General features: G+C 38.8%; 1 protein-coding gene across 2 annotated transcripts in view; it reads right to left on the bottom strand.

The window, feature by feature from the left end:
• COLEC10 (collectin subfamily member 10) overlaps positions 1 to 18,670 on the bottom strand; it is a 432,349-nt gene that overhangs the window by 335,652 nt on the left and 78,027 nt on the right. For both annotated transcript variants that reach the window (XM_070631927.1, XM_070631925.1), the window contains exon 2: positions 6,241 to 6,378. The gene's annotated coding sequence lies outside the window, so the exon portion shown is untranslated. The remainder of the gene's footprint in view (positions 1 to 6,240; positions 6,379 to 18,670) is intronic.

The raw sequence follows: 18,670 nt of genomic DNA, 5'->3' as shown, positions 1-18,670 counted from the left end.
ATACAGATCTTTCACCTCCTTGGTTAAATTTATTCCTAGGTATTTTATTCTTTTTGTTGCAATTGTAAATGGGACTATATTCTTAATTTCTCTTTCTGCTACTTTGTTATTAGTGTATAGAAATGCAACTGATTTTTGTATGTTGATTTTGTATCCTGCAACTTTACCATATTCATTTATTATTCCTAAAAGGTTTTTGGTGGATTCTTTAGGGTTTTCTATGTATAAAATCATGTCATCTGCAAATAGTGACAGTTTCACTTCTTCCTTTCCAATTTGGATCCCTTTTATTTCTTTTTCTTGCCTGATTGCTCTGGCTAGCACTTCCAACACTATGTTAAATAAGAGTGGTGAAAGTGGGCATCCTTGTCTGGTTCCTGTTCTTAGAGGGATAGCTTTCAGTTTTTCTCCATTGAGAATGATATTTCCTGTGAGTTTGTCATATATGGCCTTTATTATATTGAACTATTTTCCTTCTATACCCAATTTATTCAGAGTTTTTATCATAAATTGATGCTGTTTCTGGTCAAATGCTTTCTCTGCATCTATTGAGATTATCATGTGATTTTTATTCTTCATTTTGTTAATGTGGATGATTGATTTATAGATGTGGAACCATCCCTGCATCACTCGAATAAATCCTACTTGATCATGATGTATGATCTCTTTAATGTATGACTGTATTTGATTTGCTAGTATTTTGTTAAGGATTTTTGCATTGATGTTCATCAGTGATATTGGCCTGTAATTTTCTTTTTTTGTGTTGTCCTTGCCTGGTTTTGGTATCAGGGTAATGTTGGCTTCATAGAATGCATTAGGAAGCTTCCCCTCCTTATCAATTTTTTGGAAGAGTTTGAGAAGGATTGGTGTTAAGTCTTCTTTGAATGTTTGGTGGAATTCACCAGGGAAGCCATCTGGCTCTGGACTTTTGTTCTTGGGGAGGTTTTGATTACTGTTTCAATCTCGTTACTGGTGATTGGTCTATTTTAATTCTCTATTTCTTCTTGATTCAGTTTTGGAAGGCTGTATGCTTCTAAGAACTTATCCATTTCTTCTAGATTATCCAATTTGTTGGTGTACAGCTTATCATATTATTCTGTTATAATCTTTTTGTATTTTGAGGTGTCCATTGTAATTTCTCCTCTTTCATTTCTGATTTTATTTCTTTGAGTCTTCTCTCTTTTTTTCTTGGTGAGTCTAGCTAAGGTTTGCCAATTTTCCTTATCTTTTCAAAGAACAAGCTCTTCTTTTCATTGATTTTTTCTATTTTTTTAAGTCTCTATTTCATTTATTTCTACTCTGATTTTTATTAGTTCCTGCTTCTACTGATTTGGGGCTTGGTTTGTTCTTTTTCCAGTTCCTTTAGGTGCATTGTTAGGTTGTTTGAGATTTTCCTTGTTTGTTGAGAGAGGTCTGTATTGCTATAAACTTCCCTCTTAGAATTGCTTTTGTTGTATACCATAAATTTGGGCATATTGTATTTTCATTTTCATTTTCTCTAGGTATTTTTTGAGGAAGAAGAAGATTAGCCCAAGCTAACATCTGCTGCCAATCCTCTTCTTTTTGCTGAGGAAGACTGGCCCTGAGCTAACATCTGTGCCCATCTTTCTCTACGTTATATGTAGGATGCCTGCCACAGCATGGCTTGACAAGCAGTGAGGTCTGCACCCAGGATCTGAACCAGCCAACCCCAGGCTGCCAAAGCGGAATGTGCAAACTTAACTGCTGCGCCACCTGGCTGGCCCCTGTCTCTAGGTATTTTTTTATTTCTCCTTTGATTTCTTCATTGACCCAATGATTGTTCAGTAGCATTTTGTTTAATCTCCACATATCTCTGGCTTTTCCAATTTTCTTCCTGTAGTTGATTTCTAGTTTCATACTGTTGAGGTCAGAAAAGATGCTTGGTGTTATTTCAATCTTCCTAAATTTATTGAGACTTGTTTTGTGGCCTAATACATGGTCTATCTTGGAGAATGTTCCATGTGCATTTGAAACGAATGTGTACTCTGCAGTTTCTGTATATATCTACTAAGTCCATCTGGTCTAATGTGTCATTTAAGGCCAATGTTTCCTTTTTGATCTTCTGTTTGGATGATCTATCCATTGGTGTAACTGGAGTGTTAAAGTCCCCCACTATTATTGTATTACTGTCTATTCCTCTTTTTATGTCTGTTAATAATTGCTTTATATATTTAGGTGCCCCTATGTTGGGTGCATAGATATTTGCAAGTGTTATATCCTCTTGTTGAATTGTTCCCTTTATCATTATGTAGTGCCCTTTTTTGTCTCTTGTTACAGTTTTTGTTTTAAAGTCTATTTTTTTCTGATGTAAGTATTGCTACTCCAGATTTATTTTCACTGACATTTGCTGGGAGTATCTTCTTCCATCCCTTCACTTTCAGTTTGTGAGTGTCTTTAGATCTGCAATGTATCTCTTAAGCACAGCACATATATGAGTCTTGGGGTTTTTTTTATCCAACCAGCCACCCTATGGCTTTTGATTGGAGCATTCAGTCCATTGACATTTAAAGTAGCTATTGATAAGAATGTACTTATTGCCATTTTGTTACTTTTTTTCTGGGTGTTTTAGTAGTTCTTCTCTGTTCTTTTCTTCTTCTCTTGCTTTCTTCCCTTGTGGTTAGATGGCTTTCTTTATTATTATGTTTGGGTTCCTTTCTGTTAATTTTTTGAGTATTCATTATAGGTTTCTGGTTTGTGATTACCATGAGGTTCATACATAATAACCTACATATATAGCAATCTATATTAAGTTGATGGTCTCTTTAGCATTATCTCATGCTAAAAGCTCTACTCTTTTACTCCCCTCCTCCCACATTTTATGTTTTTGATATCATCTCTAACCTCTTGTGTGTGTGTATCTGTTACCATCCTATTGTGTAAATAGACAATGTTAGTACTTTTGTCTTTTGACCTTCGTATTAGCTTCCCAGGTAGTTGATCTACTACCTTTACTGTATATTTGCCTTTACCAGTGATTTTATTGCTTGTTTGTTTTGATAATTCTCTTTTTCCTATTCATGGTCTTCTCTTTTCCACTTAAATAAGTCCCTTTAGCATTTCTTATAAGGCTAGTATCTTGCCTTTAGTTTTTGCTTGTCTAGGAAACTCTTTATCTCTCCTTCCATTCTGAATGATAACATTGCTGGGTAGAGTATTCTTGGCTGTAGGTATTTTCCTTTTAGCACTTTAAGTATATCACGCCACTCCTAGCCTGTAAGGTTTTTGCCGAGAAGAAAGCTGTAAGGTTTCAGCTGATAGCCTTATTGGGTTTCCTTTGTATGTAACTTGTTGCCTTTCTCTTGCAGCTTTTAGGATTCTCTCTTTATCTTTGATGCTTGACATTTCACTTATAATGTGTCTTAGTGTGGTCCTCTTTGGATTTATCTTGTTTGGTGCTCGCTGTGATTCCTATACCTGGATGTCTGTTTCTTTCCTTATGTTAGGAAAGTTTTCAGCTATTATTTCTTCAAATAGATTCTCTGCCCCTTTGTCTCTCTCTTCTCCTTCAGGGACACCTATAATATGGATGTTAGTGCACTTGATGTTGTCCAGAGTTCCCTTAGACTGTCCTCATTCTTTTTAATTCTTTTTCTTTTATCTGTTCAGCTTGGATGATTTCTTCTAGTCTTTCATCCAGCTTGATGATCCATTCTTCTGTATCATCTACTCTGCTATTGAGTCCCTCTAATGAATTTTTCATTTCAACTATTGTATTCTTCATTTCCAATTGGTTCATCTTTATATTTTCCACTTCTTTGTTGAAGTTCTTACTGAGTTCATCCATTCTTCTCCCAAGATCAGTGAGTATCCTTATGACTATTAGTTTGTACTCTTTGTCAGGTAGACTGTTTATCTCTGTTTTGTTTAGTTCTTTTCCTGTGGTTTAATCCTCTTACCTTACTTGGAACTTATTCCTTTGTCTTCCCATTTTGCCTCTTTCCCTGTACTTGTATCTATGTATTAGGTAGGTCAGCTATGTCTCCCAATTTTGGAGAGGTGGCCTTATGTAAGAAATGCCTTATGATGCCCAGCAGTGTGCTTCCCTCTCATCACCAGTTCCAAATGTTCCAGGAGTGTCCCTTGTATGGACTACCTGTGTCCTTCTGTTGTAGCAGGGCTGCTCTTTCTGGAGGTTCCTGGGAGGCTAGGCTGTACCCCTGGCCAGCTGAGTGTAATGCTCAGCTATGTGTGACTGTTATGGTCCCTTCAACCACTATCAGGTGTGGGGACCTCCAGCACAGTTGGCTGCAAGGTCTAATAGCAAATTCCTGTTGCAGTTTTTCTGTTAAGTGAGTAGGCTCCCAGTGTGACTGGTTGCTAGGCTCAGGGGCTTACAATTGCTCTAGGACTCTGGCCTGCAAAGCTGTTGTCAGCTCTCCCAGGATTGCAGCTGATTGGGTCCAGTCCCAGGATTGGGAGCACCCAAAAGTTTCAGTCTTTGGAAGGTAGGGCTGATCCCCTATGTGGCTATTTGAGAAGCACAAGTCTTCTCAGCTGACAAGCCACATGCCCACAGGGTCACACACCTCATCAACACAGTCCTGCCCCATGGGCACACCCCAACCCACTGAAGCAGACCCAGTCGCCCCACTGCAGAGGTCCCACACACTTCATCAATGCAGATCTATCCCACATGCACATGACCTGTCCCACAGAGGTGGACCCACTTGCCCAGTTGCAGAGTTTCCAGGCACCCTACCTATGTGGGCCCACAAGTTGCCTAAGGGCTTGTCATTGGGCTGTTGGGTAGGGCCAGTCCTTAGGGCAACCTTCCTGCCCTGGCTGAGCTGGATTAAATTGGTGCTATATCATGTGAGGCAGACCCCTGGGCTAACAGGTCAGGGGAAGTACACCAATGATGTCTGCCAGCATCTGTGACAGCATGCCTGTCTTAGGTCACAGCAATGGCTACTGCCAATGTCTCAGACCCATGAGAGGTGTCACCTCTCCCTGAGATGCACTCAGAACCCATCAAGTCAGTCTCTTTTCACCAAAGGACTGTGCACCTTTCTTTCTGGTGATTTTAGGTTGCTTTCTGAAATGGGTGAATTTGTGCCTGGGCCCTTTAAGAGCAGGACTTTTTCCCCCTTAAGTCCAATAGCTTTCCTGGGGGTATTCCATATCATACTTAATAGCCAGAAAAGCCAGATATTATTACCCTTGTCTCTGTTGTGCTGAGTCCAAAAGCTGCTTATTGTGGTAACACTCTCGTGCTCAAATCCCTCACTCCTCCAGGAAAGGCTTCATACCTTAGGATGGCTCCCAGCTGACCATGAAGTGCCATGGCTAAAAGGTGGCATTTTTCTCTCAAGAAAGGAATTTATGCCTCTTCCACCTCAGTTAGCACTGTCCCTTGTTGTGGGGGTTCTTTTTATCCAGTTCTTAATTCCCTCTCAGGGGTAATTGTTCCAAGAGTAGTTGTAAATTTGTTGTGTCCAGGGGAGGAGGTGAGCTCAGAGTCCACCTACGCTGCCATCTTGACACCATATCTCAATTATTTTTAATTTGTGACACCCTTATGTAAAACGTTTAACTAAACACAATCAAGGTACACATCATATTTAAGTTGATACTCTAAACCTTAGCCCTAAAAAGCAGTGTAATACATAGAATTGAGAACATAGTCTTTGGATTCATACAGCCACAACTTCAAATAGGAGCTCTACCACTTGCCAGCTTCTGGTCCTGCAGCAAGTTGTCTGAACTTTCAGAGACAGTTTCCTCTTCTTTAAAATATAAATCAGAGCATCACTAGGATTAAATGAGGTAATTCATATATAACATTTACTACAGTACCAGGGAAATAGAAAGAGCATTAAAATAGGAGCCAATAATTTCTATTATTATTATTTTTGTTGTTATAATTGGCACTGTTAGTAATAGTGTCCTAGTAATTAATATTAATAATTTATTATTATTAATTAGCATTATTGATAGTAATTAATTACTAAGAGTATATTGGACCTGAAGAACTGAATGTGGTACAAAATGACTTTTTTGAGTTTTCTTATTGAAAAGAATAATTTAAGTGATTCCTTTAAGAGGTCATATTAATGAAACTGGGGTTTAAGACAAAAAGAACCTGATATTATCAGCATATGACCTTAGAGACTATTAGATTTACCAATAGAGGATTGTTACACAAATTTCAAGCTTAAGCTTCAGGGTGAGAAATGGTAATCACACGAAATTAAATGCATATCTTTGCCAGCATCTTACCTCCAGCTGTTTGTCTTCTTTCCATTGCTCAGGTTACTCTTCAGAATTGACAACTGCACATCAAAACATAACTCTGCCAGTCCAGCATCCTCTCTTCAATTGATCTTGGCCACAGATCAAGGCATCCTCCACATGGCCCTTAAACGAGGGAACAATTTATTTTGAAGGTGCTGGGCCCCATCATTGACACTCAGCAACTTTTTTTACTCTACAAATAAAAACTGCGCTGATATTTGTTTAGAAAGTATTTCATCCAGGGCTTTACAAATTGCCTTATTCACAGAAGTTTCCAAGCTTTCTGGATGTCCTCATCCAGTGTCATGCAGGCTGTTGACAAACATGAGATCAGTTGAATTCAACTTCAAGCTAATTCATGCCTCTCTGAGTTCTGTTGCTTTTTTGACCGACATCTATCTTCTATTCACATTCCCTGCTTTAGCTCTGCAATTAGATATGTTACATTCTGCTGGCTTGGAATATCAAAGATTTATTTCTTTACCATAGTATATGTCCAGTGCAAGTTGCCAAGAGGTCTCTGCTTGTCTTAGTCATCAGGGTCCCAAGTTGATAGAACAGGCACCATTTTGAACATTGCCAGTAGCCATGCCAAATAAAAAAGAGCTCCAAAGTGCCTTGCATCAGCAGTTAAATGCTTGACGTGAAAGTGGCATGCATAGCTTCTTCTCGTGACTCATTGGCCAGAATGGTCACACAATTCCACCTGAGCATAGCAGGGCTTGGAAGTATTACTGAACTAGAAGGGAGGGAACTGGGAAGCCCTAATGACTAACACATAGAATTTCTATTTGTTGACAAACAGCAATATCTTCCTTTTATTTGAAAAACTTTAATCTTGAGAAGGTTGTTTACTTGTTTTCTGTGGAAAACTTTTGGGGTAAGTCACAGGATATAATCATTATGTGAAAGGATTAAAAAAACAGATAAGAGTGTAGCTTATTGATTAAAAATTTTGGATGCAAGTAAATTTCAGTGTAGGAGAGTTTCTAGTAGCAAATTGCCATAGTATCCCAGAAATCACAATCACATAGAGACTCACATACTCACCAACCTAGATGAAAATGAAGACAACTTGGATAACAGACTCATCCCGGGGTCCTGCAAAGAACTAGACTTATAGTTTTCATCAAACTGCCTCCATGATATGCATCTTCATTTGCAAAAAGTAAATTTGACCATTTCACACTTAATTTAGGTGTGAGAATTCCAATTATTCATCTTAGAGCATACATGTTCATGGGAATGATGGCAATCTAAATCCGCACTAACAGGAGCCACTAGCCACAAACATAGCTATTTACATTTAAACTTAAATAAGTTCTGTCAAATTAAAAATTCAGTTCCTCAGTCACACTAGCCACACTTCAAATGCTCAATAAGCACGTGTAATTAGCAGCTATTGTAGTGGAAGAGCACAGATATCGAACATTCCATCATTGCAGAAAGTTTTATTGGACAGCTCTGGTCTAATCTTTCACTTTTGCTTCTGGAAACAGTTGGACATTCTCCATTTCCTAAAGCCATACCTTCAAAAGACCAAGCTGATTTCCAAGACCTCAAAGAACTAGATAGAAAGTCCTGACTGTAGTAACCTAACAGTCTAATAACCAAGTCCATCTCTGGTCTTGTTTGATCTCATTGGTTTGATATGCCTTGCGTCTTAGTTACAGAGGGTACCTATAGTAACACACACAAAAAAACTCAAATTCAAGGTTGTTCAAGCTAGAAAAGGAAAGAAGAACCTCAGAAATTACATAGAACTTGTCTCATTTCTACTATTCCTGTACTTCATACCTCCAGGATAAAATTTACCCTAAAAAAAAAATTGGTATAAGATTTGCTATATTTTTTTGTGTGAAAATACAGTAGAAAGTCTAGGTCAAGAGTCATAAGTAATATATGATAATTTATTTTGATTCTCTGTAACTCAATCAAATGATTCCATGAAATTAGGAATATTTTATACGAGTTAATAAAAATAAAGAAAGAAGTGGATCAGCGTGGGTTGTGAGGACAAAGAGGAGAGGATGTAAGAAACACTCATTCTGCTCTTCCTCAGGTATGATATTAATATAATCTGTGCATTGTTCCTCAAGATTGGTATGGTTGGCAACCAAAATAATGATCATTGCCCCTGGAAACATGGCTTGGCAGCTAGCTAGGCTTCAATTCCTGTTGCTTTGTTTTTAAAATGGAATACACAAATATCACCTAATAAACAAGACGTGTATTGCTGCACCCCCAGCTCCTCATTATTGAATCTCTCTCTGATGCTCTCAGTTTCTGTTTGATCAGGCTCCTCTTCCCATTTATGCAAAGGCTGTTCTACCATAAATGAAGGCTTATTTTTCACCGCCTCGTCTAAGTTTGCCAAGATCCAGTAACAGGATCAAGGATATAATTATAAATGGCTTAAGTCCCCTATCTGATGTGAACAGACAGAATCTGAGCAACAATAAAAATCAAAACATTTCTCTGGATAAGTTTTATCCAACTATGATATATTTTAGGCCAAAATATATTCATTCTCTGAAACCTACAGATACTCAACAAGATTTCACCTTTTTTGCAACTGGGGAAAAAAATAAGAGAATTTTAATCTACAAATTGGCAAATGCTTTACCTTTTTGCAGCCCAGCACCCCAAATTTTACTTATAAGAAGAACTTTAAGAAATACTCATGAAACATGAAGTGTGCATGTCCAGGTACAGACTGTGAAAAATTTTGCCATTGAATATGCAACTGTAGTTGTCAAGGCCTGTTGGTATAAATATTTGTATTGTACCAGCATCTGCAGTGACCAGCACTGAGTCTATTTCTAAAGGATCAAAATTTTAACACAGGGTATGGAGTCCAGCCTTAGCATTAGACTGGGATTAAAATATTAGCGATGCTGCTTTGATATTATGATTTTGAAAAAGTCACCAATCTCTCCAGGTCTTTTTTCTCACTTATAAAGATGCATAAAGTAATATCTTGGGGTGGTTGTAAGGATTAGAAGAAAGGGATGCGAAGTCTCTGGTCAATGGATGTTAGCTGCTGCTGTCATTCATGTGGGCTGCTGCTGCTCTTCTTGTCCATGAGCAAGACAGCGCCATGATGGCAAATATGCCCGTGGACGATGCAGTGACATCATCAACCCCAAAAGGCAAAAGCACTCGTGCCCAACCATTAGGGATATATTTTAAGCATTGAAGAAATAAATGAGCCCCTGTATGGTGGACTTAGTGATAACCAGACCACCATCACATGAAATACTACCCATAACCCCCCTCTGCACAGTATAGCAACTTCCCCTTTAAGAACTTCCCCATCATAGTAGAAGCTTTTTGTTACTTGCTGTCGTTGTGGCCATTGCTGCTTTTGATGCCTGGACTTGAAATCTGGAAACCAAGGTTTGAATTTCAGCTCTGTCATTAACTAGTTGTGAGACCTAAGCTGCTAAGTCTCTTGGCCTCACTGCATCTCAATTTCCTCAGCTTTAAAAATGGGGTTGTTTTGAGCAATGTGGTATTTGGACTTTCAAAAAAGCTTTGCAAACTGTAAATGCTAGTTGTGATGTAGATTAAGAAGAAGTCACCAGGAAGACACTACTACAATGCAACTATGTTACCACAGAGGGACAACAGGTGTCCTGGGATTCCACTGTTTCATCACATTAGCCTGTTCTCACTTCATTCATTCACTCACAAATATTTATTGAATGCCTACTATGTGCCCTCTGCAGCTCTAGGGGCTGGAAATGCAGCAGATAAAAAACACATTCTAGGTCATTGTAGGTCACAATAAGCACATCAATAAATATATGCTTTAATCTAAGGTAATGGTAAGTGCCATGAGGACGGATAAAGGAGCATAGGGAATGGGGTGGTCAGAGTTCTCTCTGAAGAGGTAACATTTAAGCAGAGGCTTGAATGAAGTGAGAGAATGAGCCGTGAGATTGTCTCAAGAAGAGGCATCCTGGCAGAAAAGAAGCAAGTATAAACTCGCTGAAGCAGGAGCACAATTGGAATCTTGGAGGAACATCAAGGAAAGCAGTGCATCTGAAGCCTAGTGAGCAAGGAGGGGGATAGTAGGAGATGTAACCCAGATAATTTAGTGCTTGTAAGCCATGATAAGGAGTTTGGATTTTATTTGGTTAGCTGGAAGATCCAAAGAGCATGGTAGCTGAGGAAATAGAAGTTTTGGTGGGGAAGGGAGATGCAAGGAATTCTAAGATGAGGCCAAATGGGAGAAGGTAAACCCTGACATGGGGCCACAGTAGGTGGTCCTGGACCATGAGAGCCCTGCGAGCTTGGAGAGCATCATGGTGGGCGCAGAGAAAGGCACTCACTCCCAAGGCTAGCCAACGCCTTCAGTGGGGAGGATGATTCGTACTCGAGAACCAATATGACTTTTTCAGAACACTTGACACAAGTAAAGTCAAGTAAGTTAGCACTCACATGTCAAATGACTTCTGGCGGGAACATGTTCAGATGCTGATGTGAATGCAGAAGAGGCCACAAGGACTCACCATAAAAAAAGCTAAGAGAGACCTTGTACACCCCCAAAATGGTATCATAAAGCAAAATGTTTTTAAAACAATATTCTTGTGTCTTTTTCTTATTGTTATATCCCTAATTTCTCTAGCCCACTGCCTATCACATAGTAGGCACTCAAAGTTTGTTGAGTGAATGAATGAGATAAGAAAAGAAGGAAGGAAGGAAGAAAAAAGGAAAGGGAGGAAGAAAGGAAGGAATAGGTGATACTGGTTTCCTAGGGCTGCTGTAAGATATTACCACAAACTTGGTGGTTTAAAACAACAGAAATTAATTCTCTGAGAGTTCTGGAGACCAGATATCCAAAATCAAGGTGCTGGCAGGGTTAGTTCCCTCTAGAGGCTCTGATGGAGAATCCATGCCTCTCTCCTAGCTTCTAGCGGCTGCTGCCAACCCTTAGTGTTCCTTGGTTTAAGTCTGCATAACTTAAGTCTCTGCCTGCGTCTTCATATGGAAGACATACTTCTCTCTGTTTCTTTGTGTCATCTCTTCTTCTTATAAGGATACATGTCATTGGATTTAGGGCTCATCCTAAATCCAGTGTAACCTAATCTTAAGATCTTAAGATTAATTACATCTGCAAGATCCTTTTTCAAAATAAGTTCAATTCATAGATTCCAGGTATACACAGGGAGTGGGGCTATAGGTGACGTATTTTTTTCATATGAGGAAAACTACTGATAGGTCAAATTCTCCCGTCAGAAGTAGCACCAAGTCTGTTACTAACTGACAAATAGTATGAAAATTTTGTTCTACGCAGGTACATTTTCAAAGGAAAGAATGATATGTTCTAAAATATTTTGATATTCTTGAATAATATTGCTCTAAAAATAGCTAACTAGACACAGAGAGTCCAGTTCCTATTTTCTAAAGAAATTGAAGATCCTAACTGCTATCTTTACATTGAAGTATTCTTCCTTCTGGCTGTTTCAATTTAAAACAGTTTGAGAATGAGTATGTTCTAATTTCCATATAAAGATACCTTCTATTAGCAAGAGATGCACGGGAACAAGTTGGTGCAGTATAAATGTTTAATAGTCAATAAATAACTATCACAAGTATGTATCTACATTGTAAAACAAGATACATAACAGTCCAGCAACCAGTAGACAGACAACATACGTCAACACAATTCTCAAATTGGTAAATGCAACCCATAAAAAAATTTGAACATCAGGCATTCATGCATTAGGTGGTCTCTTCTGCAACTTAATGACATTCTTTATATGAATATATATTGTTACATAAAAATGGAAACTATACGTATTTATATATTAGTATTTTCTTTCTGACCTATTTATAATGCATGTTAAAAAGAAAACTATGGCTAGCACTGGTTTCTCAAAACAGAAAATCTAATATCTAAAGTATTGGCATACTTTAAAGCAGTTTGAAGAAATGCTGATTTGAGGAAATCCTGAAGCACGAGCTGTCATCAGGACAAGTTTTAGGGATGTGCTTCAAGGGAAATGAGATCTTCAGAGTTAACCCTAAGACACTAGAAGAGTTTTGAAGTTCCACAGAGCCGTGGACTCTATTTAGCCCTGAACATATCCAAAAATTGCCAGAAGGCACCAGATAAGACTTTCTAAATCTTCGCCTATTTCCCAACACAAAACCCTCTTCCCATCCCAACTCAAATAGAAATGTACTTTTCCTTATTTCTCTCTATTGCATTCTTATCGATGTTTCATTTTTATCTTCATTGAGAAGCATTTCCTAAGCACCCAAGTCCCTACTGGACTCCTACAGGTCTTACTACCCATGTTATTTACATGGCGATTTTTCTACATTGCTGCTTATATTGTTTAGGTTTCCATTTGTGTCACCCTTGTTTCCCAACTAGAGAGTAAGCTCCTCATAAGTGTAACTCATGTCTCATGATTTTACGGACATACCAATCAACAGTTCTTTGCACGTAGTAGGAACTAAAAATATGTGTGAAATAAATAAAAATTAATATACTAGCTAACTCTTTACTGAGATATCTAGAAAGAATAAACAGTACAGGAGTGACATGAAAGGATTAATGAAACTCCGCAAGGACCTAGTTTATGAGCAGGGAGTAATTTATGCACCATGAAACCTACATCCCTTACTCACCAATGTCTTTCAGCAATAAGCAAGTTTCCTCAAAGAAGAGCTTGTGTTTCTGACCCTGTGTGTTTGAATTCACAAGACATCAGTCTATGGTCTTTATAGAATTGAAAATAATGCTACTAAGTTAACGTGTCAGATGAATTAAAACAATTTTAATCTCATCTTCAACTACTGCTCAACCAAGCGCATATTAGGAATGTGGAGTGGGGAGAGCCAGCACTAGAAAGTCTTGTTCTTTCTGGGACATTATGATCTTATTCAGTCTCATCTCAGAAAAGGTCTTTTCTTTACTCCTGTAAGAAGCCACATTCTAAATCAGAGAATGGTGAGTGTGTGGTATCTTTTTTACCTCCCTCACCTTCCAGAAACTTGGCAGCCATTGGTAAGCAATCACAGGACTCTTTCTTATTAAGTGTGGACTTGGTCTCTGAATCTGTCTCCACCTAATTCTCCAGGAATCATTGTCAGTCAAATAGATTTGTCAGACAAGATAGAGCCTCATTTCCATGCCTAGGTCTAAACCACTCTCAAACTGTTTATCGTCCCTTCCAGTTTTTAATTCTCAGCAAATCAGGACTGTTTGGCCATGATCACCTGGCATTTTTGCCTCAATTCCTTTGCTTAAAGTCTACGTTGAATATGCTGCTGCTTTTCCCCATCTCTCGGGCTTAAAGGAAAAATATAACTATTTCGGATGCTAACTGTTCTTTCGGTATCTCAGAAGCACTACAGCCTAAACCTACTCTAACTCTTCTCATCTGCTGAGCTTTTCTTTCTTCCTTTCCAAGGACATGGTGTGCCACAGACCTGGACCAAAAGAGGCCAGTTAGGGAGAGGAAATAACAAAGGGGAAAATGGCACCCAAATACCATTAGAAAGCTCTAAAAGTTATTTTAATTCAAAATATTCCCAATTTTAACATGCTCATCATTCATATTATCATTATTGCTTACAAACGGGAAAAATATTTTAAATAGGTTTCTAACATATTTACATAAACTCATACTTTATTATATATTCATTGACATTAAAGGGTGACAAACCAAGGTGTGCTTCTGGGGTCTGCCCTTACCAGCAGCATGATCTTGGCAAATTGACCTTTTGAAGATTCAATTACTGCCATTCAGACAGGCTATGGACTCTGAATACCTGGGCTGAATTCACAATTTGTCCCTTAGCAGTAGTATGATTTTACGCAAATTAATTAAATGTATTGGGCCTCAGTGTCACCATCTGTAAAATGGAGCTTCATTACCTGCCTCCCAGGGAGGACTAAATGAACAGCTTTGTGTCATGGGATAACATAGTAGAGAGGTAAAGAATCTTAACTCTGGAGCCAGAGGTCACTCTTCTCATCCTAACTCCGCCACTGGTTACATGTGTGACTTTGAGTAATTCGCCTCACCTCTCTGTGCCTTAATTTCCTCATCTGGAAAATGGGGATGAATAATAGTATTTATGTAGAGGTTTCTTTTGAAGACTGGATGAGTTAATGTTCATTAAGTTCTTAGACCAATACCCGGCACATATAAGTATTTAAAAGTAAAAATAAATTAATACTATATATGATGTGTTTGAAAGTGCCTGGCACATGGTAAGTACTCCATAAATTTCAGTTATTGGGCATAAACTCAGCCTGATGTACAGAAAGTACACTACAGAAGGTATGTGCTTCTGTTAAGGAAAACTAACATGCTTCAGAGGACATCCTTATTCTTTGTGGGTGTTATTTAGAAAGCGGACGCTCTAGATGAATCCTTCTACTGTCTAAAATATTCCACAGTACCACGTTACAAAGGGCACCCAAGGTGGCTAGTGTGTGTTGGATCTGCCCCTCTTTAACTATTCTTATAGATCAAAATGTCTTAATAGGTCTGTGTGGATGTGAAGAGAAGTTATCTTCATGTCAGAGTAATAGTTTTTTTTGTTTGTTTGTTTGTTTTGCTGTGGAAGATTTGCCCTGAGCTACTAACATTTGTGCCAACCTCCCTCTATTTTGTATGTGAGCTGCCACAGTGACAAGCGCTGTAGGTCCACGCATGGAATCTGAACCCATGAACCCAGGCCACTGAAGAGGAGCATACTGAAATTAACCACTAGGCCATGGGGCCGGCCCCCAGAGTAATATTTTTTAAATTGAGATCCATGGACCCTCCTGGGCTCCTCAAGGTAGATCAGAAACCCTTGAAACGTTGAGAGAACAATGGGTGGGAAGGGCTTCAAGCCCCCATTCCACTTATACCGCAGCATGTCCAATTATGTCTGTTGTGCATATTAGCAGTCCACATGTCATGACAGTTCAGCATGGTGATTTGTTGAAAATTTAATATAATAGTATGGCGTACTTAAAAAAAATAAACTGGGGCTTTTTTTCTTTTTTTATCACAGATAATCTATTATAGAGAAACAAAAAATTTATTAGTCACACATCTCAGGAGAGTGCCCAGGCCCTATTCCCTAGGTCTATACTTCCCAATCCTCCAGGTTGTAAGAAAAAAGGCCTTTTTGCTAGCTCTTCCTCCATTCCCATTACCATCCCCTACCAAGAGCCTGGAGCAGGAGATTAACCTAATGAAATCTCCTAAGGAGATGTCTGAAGTTCAAAGTTCTAGGCAATGTTGAAACTAAGTCGAAACACCTAAAGAGGAAAGAGATGGAGTCTTTATGTCTTGAAGATTGGCAAAAGAAGCTTCCAGACTCCTGTGAGATATAGAATCCCCTGGACTTGAATAAAAAGATGATGGAAGATGTGCTTCTCGAAGCACCACCTCTCTGAGGCAAGCCAGTCCTCATCAGGGGCTGGCAACAGGGTGCTTGTCAGGACCTGGTGTGAAGCACACAGCCTCAGAAACCTCAGCAAAGATGCTTTGTGGCTGAGATGGAAAAAAAGGAAGTGGGGCCGGCAGAAACCAGCCACCCCTGACAAATTGTGAGGCCACGGCAGGGAGCCAAGACAGCAGAGAAAGCAGGAGAAAGCGTGGACTTTCCATCAATATTGGCAAGAAGAAGCGGGAGCCAGATTTGATTTGGCTTAACAAATAAGTAAATATGGTATTATCTGTATCCCAAGCCTCGTGTAGTAACTAAAAGTGTTATTTTTATAACACTTTGGAAAAATAGTCTTAATACTTTAAAAAGAGTTAGAAAAGCATTACTCTTGGCCCTCACCACTCCCTCTGACCAAACTACTCTTTACCTACTTCAAGGAAGGATGCCACTGAAGGAATCCTCAGTTCTTATGGGTTCCACATTTGTGGGCAACACACACACAACTTTGCTAAAGTCTAATAGCTTGAACCACGGTGTACATGCCAGGCCTCTACAGTGAAGCAGAGGAGAATCCAGAGAAATGGAAAGATCAGAGGAGCAGCGTCCACAAGGATCATAAATATTATATTATAAGAATGGTTGAGTTGCAGTAAATTGAAGAATACCTTCTTTCTATCCTTCATCTCACTCCCATTAAGCTTTCCTTGCACCTTTACTCATTTCAAAATGATGAAAACACACTGGATCATAGCTGGAATATACAGCAAACCTTGGATTTTTACCCTCTGATTGCTTCCACCCCAGGAAAAACCACCATGAAAGTGCTGTTCTTAGTGGCTGAAATTGATGCCCCATAGGAATTAAAATAGTCTAAGGAAAATAAATAGCTGATGGCACAAGTCTGGAGCTTAAACTCTCATTATCGCTTTTGTCTGAGAGTTCAGAAAGAAATGTGGAACAAAGTCACTGAAGCGGAGCCAGAAGCCACTCTCATTTCGGTTCAAGCAACTCCTGCTGCCTTTTTTCTGTGCAATTTATCACGAAAGCATGGCTTCTATTCCAGGGCACAGGGGAAGCTGGAAGTCAATTTTATCCACCTCTTTTGAAAAGAGTATCATGAGTGACTATTGGAATTAAAACAAAACAAAAAATATCATATCTTATACCAGAAAAATAATAGTCAGAATCATAAAGAAGACAAGTACCACTATTTATGGTCTAGAATTAATTATGACTCAGGGCAGCCTGAAAAACTTTCTTTTCAGAAAACTCAGTGGTGTATGAAGTGATTCTGAAGGACAAAAGCAAAGTGGGCACCCCTTCTCTAGCATGGTGGGCACTACGAGAGGTGGTCTTTTGAGAGTACTTCTTCCTTTTCAATTAATTACCTATACTTGTGATCCAGCTCCCTGGGCAATGGGGTAGATGGTTGGAAGTGAGGAAGTGGATTATTTTGGGGAAAATATGTCAAGTTAGATACTCGTCTCACACATACATCAAAATGAAATCCAAGTAGATTATAGAGTGAAATGTGAAAAATAAGCAAGACCCAGAGAAAAAAGATTATGTAGTGGATATTGACAGAGAGAGACTTTAGAAGCATAAAAGCTGAAAGCACAAAGGAACATTTTAATAGAATTTGTTACATAAAAATTTAAATTTCCATATATCATGAAACATTGTAAATAAAATCAATAGACAATCATTAAAACAAAATAATTGCAATGTTTACAACAGACAAAAGACAAGTATCTATGATATATAATTAGTTCTTATAGATCAGTAAGAAAAATCTCCAGTGAGAAAACAAAGAGCTTAAATACTCGACTCTTAGAAATATCAATTATCAACAAGCATATGTATAAAACTTCAACCTCATATATAATCCAGCAAGTATTGAAATACTAAATAATATTCTTACCAAATGGCAGAGCTGGTTTTAAAATGACAATGCTGACAAAGCTTTTGAAAAACAGATGGTCAAAAATGTAAAGTGGTTAGGAAACTTTTTTAAATAAACAGAAGAATCTTTAGTCTAACAGAAGACTAGTTAAGAGATTCAGGAAAATGGGTCCGGCCAGGTCATAGGAAGATCAAAATAGAAATTCTGTCTTTGTACCTCCAGCATCAAGACAACACTGCTATTAAGGACACACTTCAGGGTTCTTGATGAGAACTTTTCCATCATCCCCAGCGTGGTATCCCTCTTGTGAGGCCAGATGATGTAGCAATGGTTGGCCTTCACACACCCAGTCCTATGGAAAGTATATAATGATAGCCCGTCTGCAGGCATGCCATCTTATGCGTCTACTGAAGGGTCACAGAACATGTCACCCCAAAATATGACACTTTGGCATATTGATTATTTTGAATTAAAGGCACTTAAAAACAGCTAGTGCAAGAAGAACACTCTGACCTTCCTTTGCCCTTCTGAAAGCAGGAGACAAACTTCCCACGTAAAAGGTACCCTCCCTGCACGAGAAGGAGGGAAGACATTCTTATCACCAGAGACAGAGAATTTGGGGCAGAGAAATCTGTACAAACCTAGTTAAACTAACCCTTAACTTTCTGTAATCGCAGGCCCTCCAGGACTAGTTCAAGCGAACCCATCCCTTGTGGACAGAGTGATTAAGAATTGTCTTTCAGAAAAACTGCAAAGTCACGTAGCCAGAGCATGTGTAAAAGAAGAAATTGTGACCTGAAATGACCTCATAACTAAAGATCCTCCTCCCCACGGAACCCAAGAACAGGGACATGACCAGAACTCGAAAGTCAGACTCTTATCAGAAGCAAGGGGTCCCTCATTCAGAAAGATCCAGTATTAAAATTCCTTCCCCATCTCATCAAAAATGTTTGGAACCCTGTCATAAATACTTAAAGCCTTACCATAAATGCTTGAAGCCCACCAATCAAAATCTGTCCCACCAGCATTTCCACATGCCAGCCTGTTGTCCCTAACTTCTTAAATTTTGTCCCAAATCCTGAATCGGGGAGACAAATCTGA

Source organism: Equus przewalskii, chromosome 8 (genome assembly GCF_037783145.1).
Source record: "Equus przewalskii isolate Varuska chromosome 8, EquPr2, whole genome shotgun sequence".
In the NCBI taxonomy this organism is placed as follows: Eukaryota; Metazoa; Chordata; class Mammalia; order Perissodactyla; family Equidae; genus Equus; species Equus przewalskii.
The sequence above is the reverse complement of the archived record's forward strand: the minus strand, read 5'-3'. Positions and strand labels throughout refer to the sequence as shown.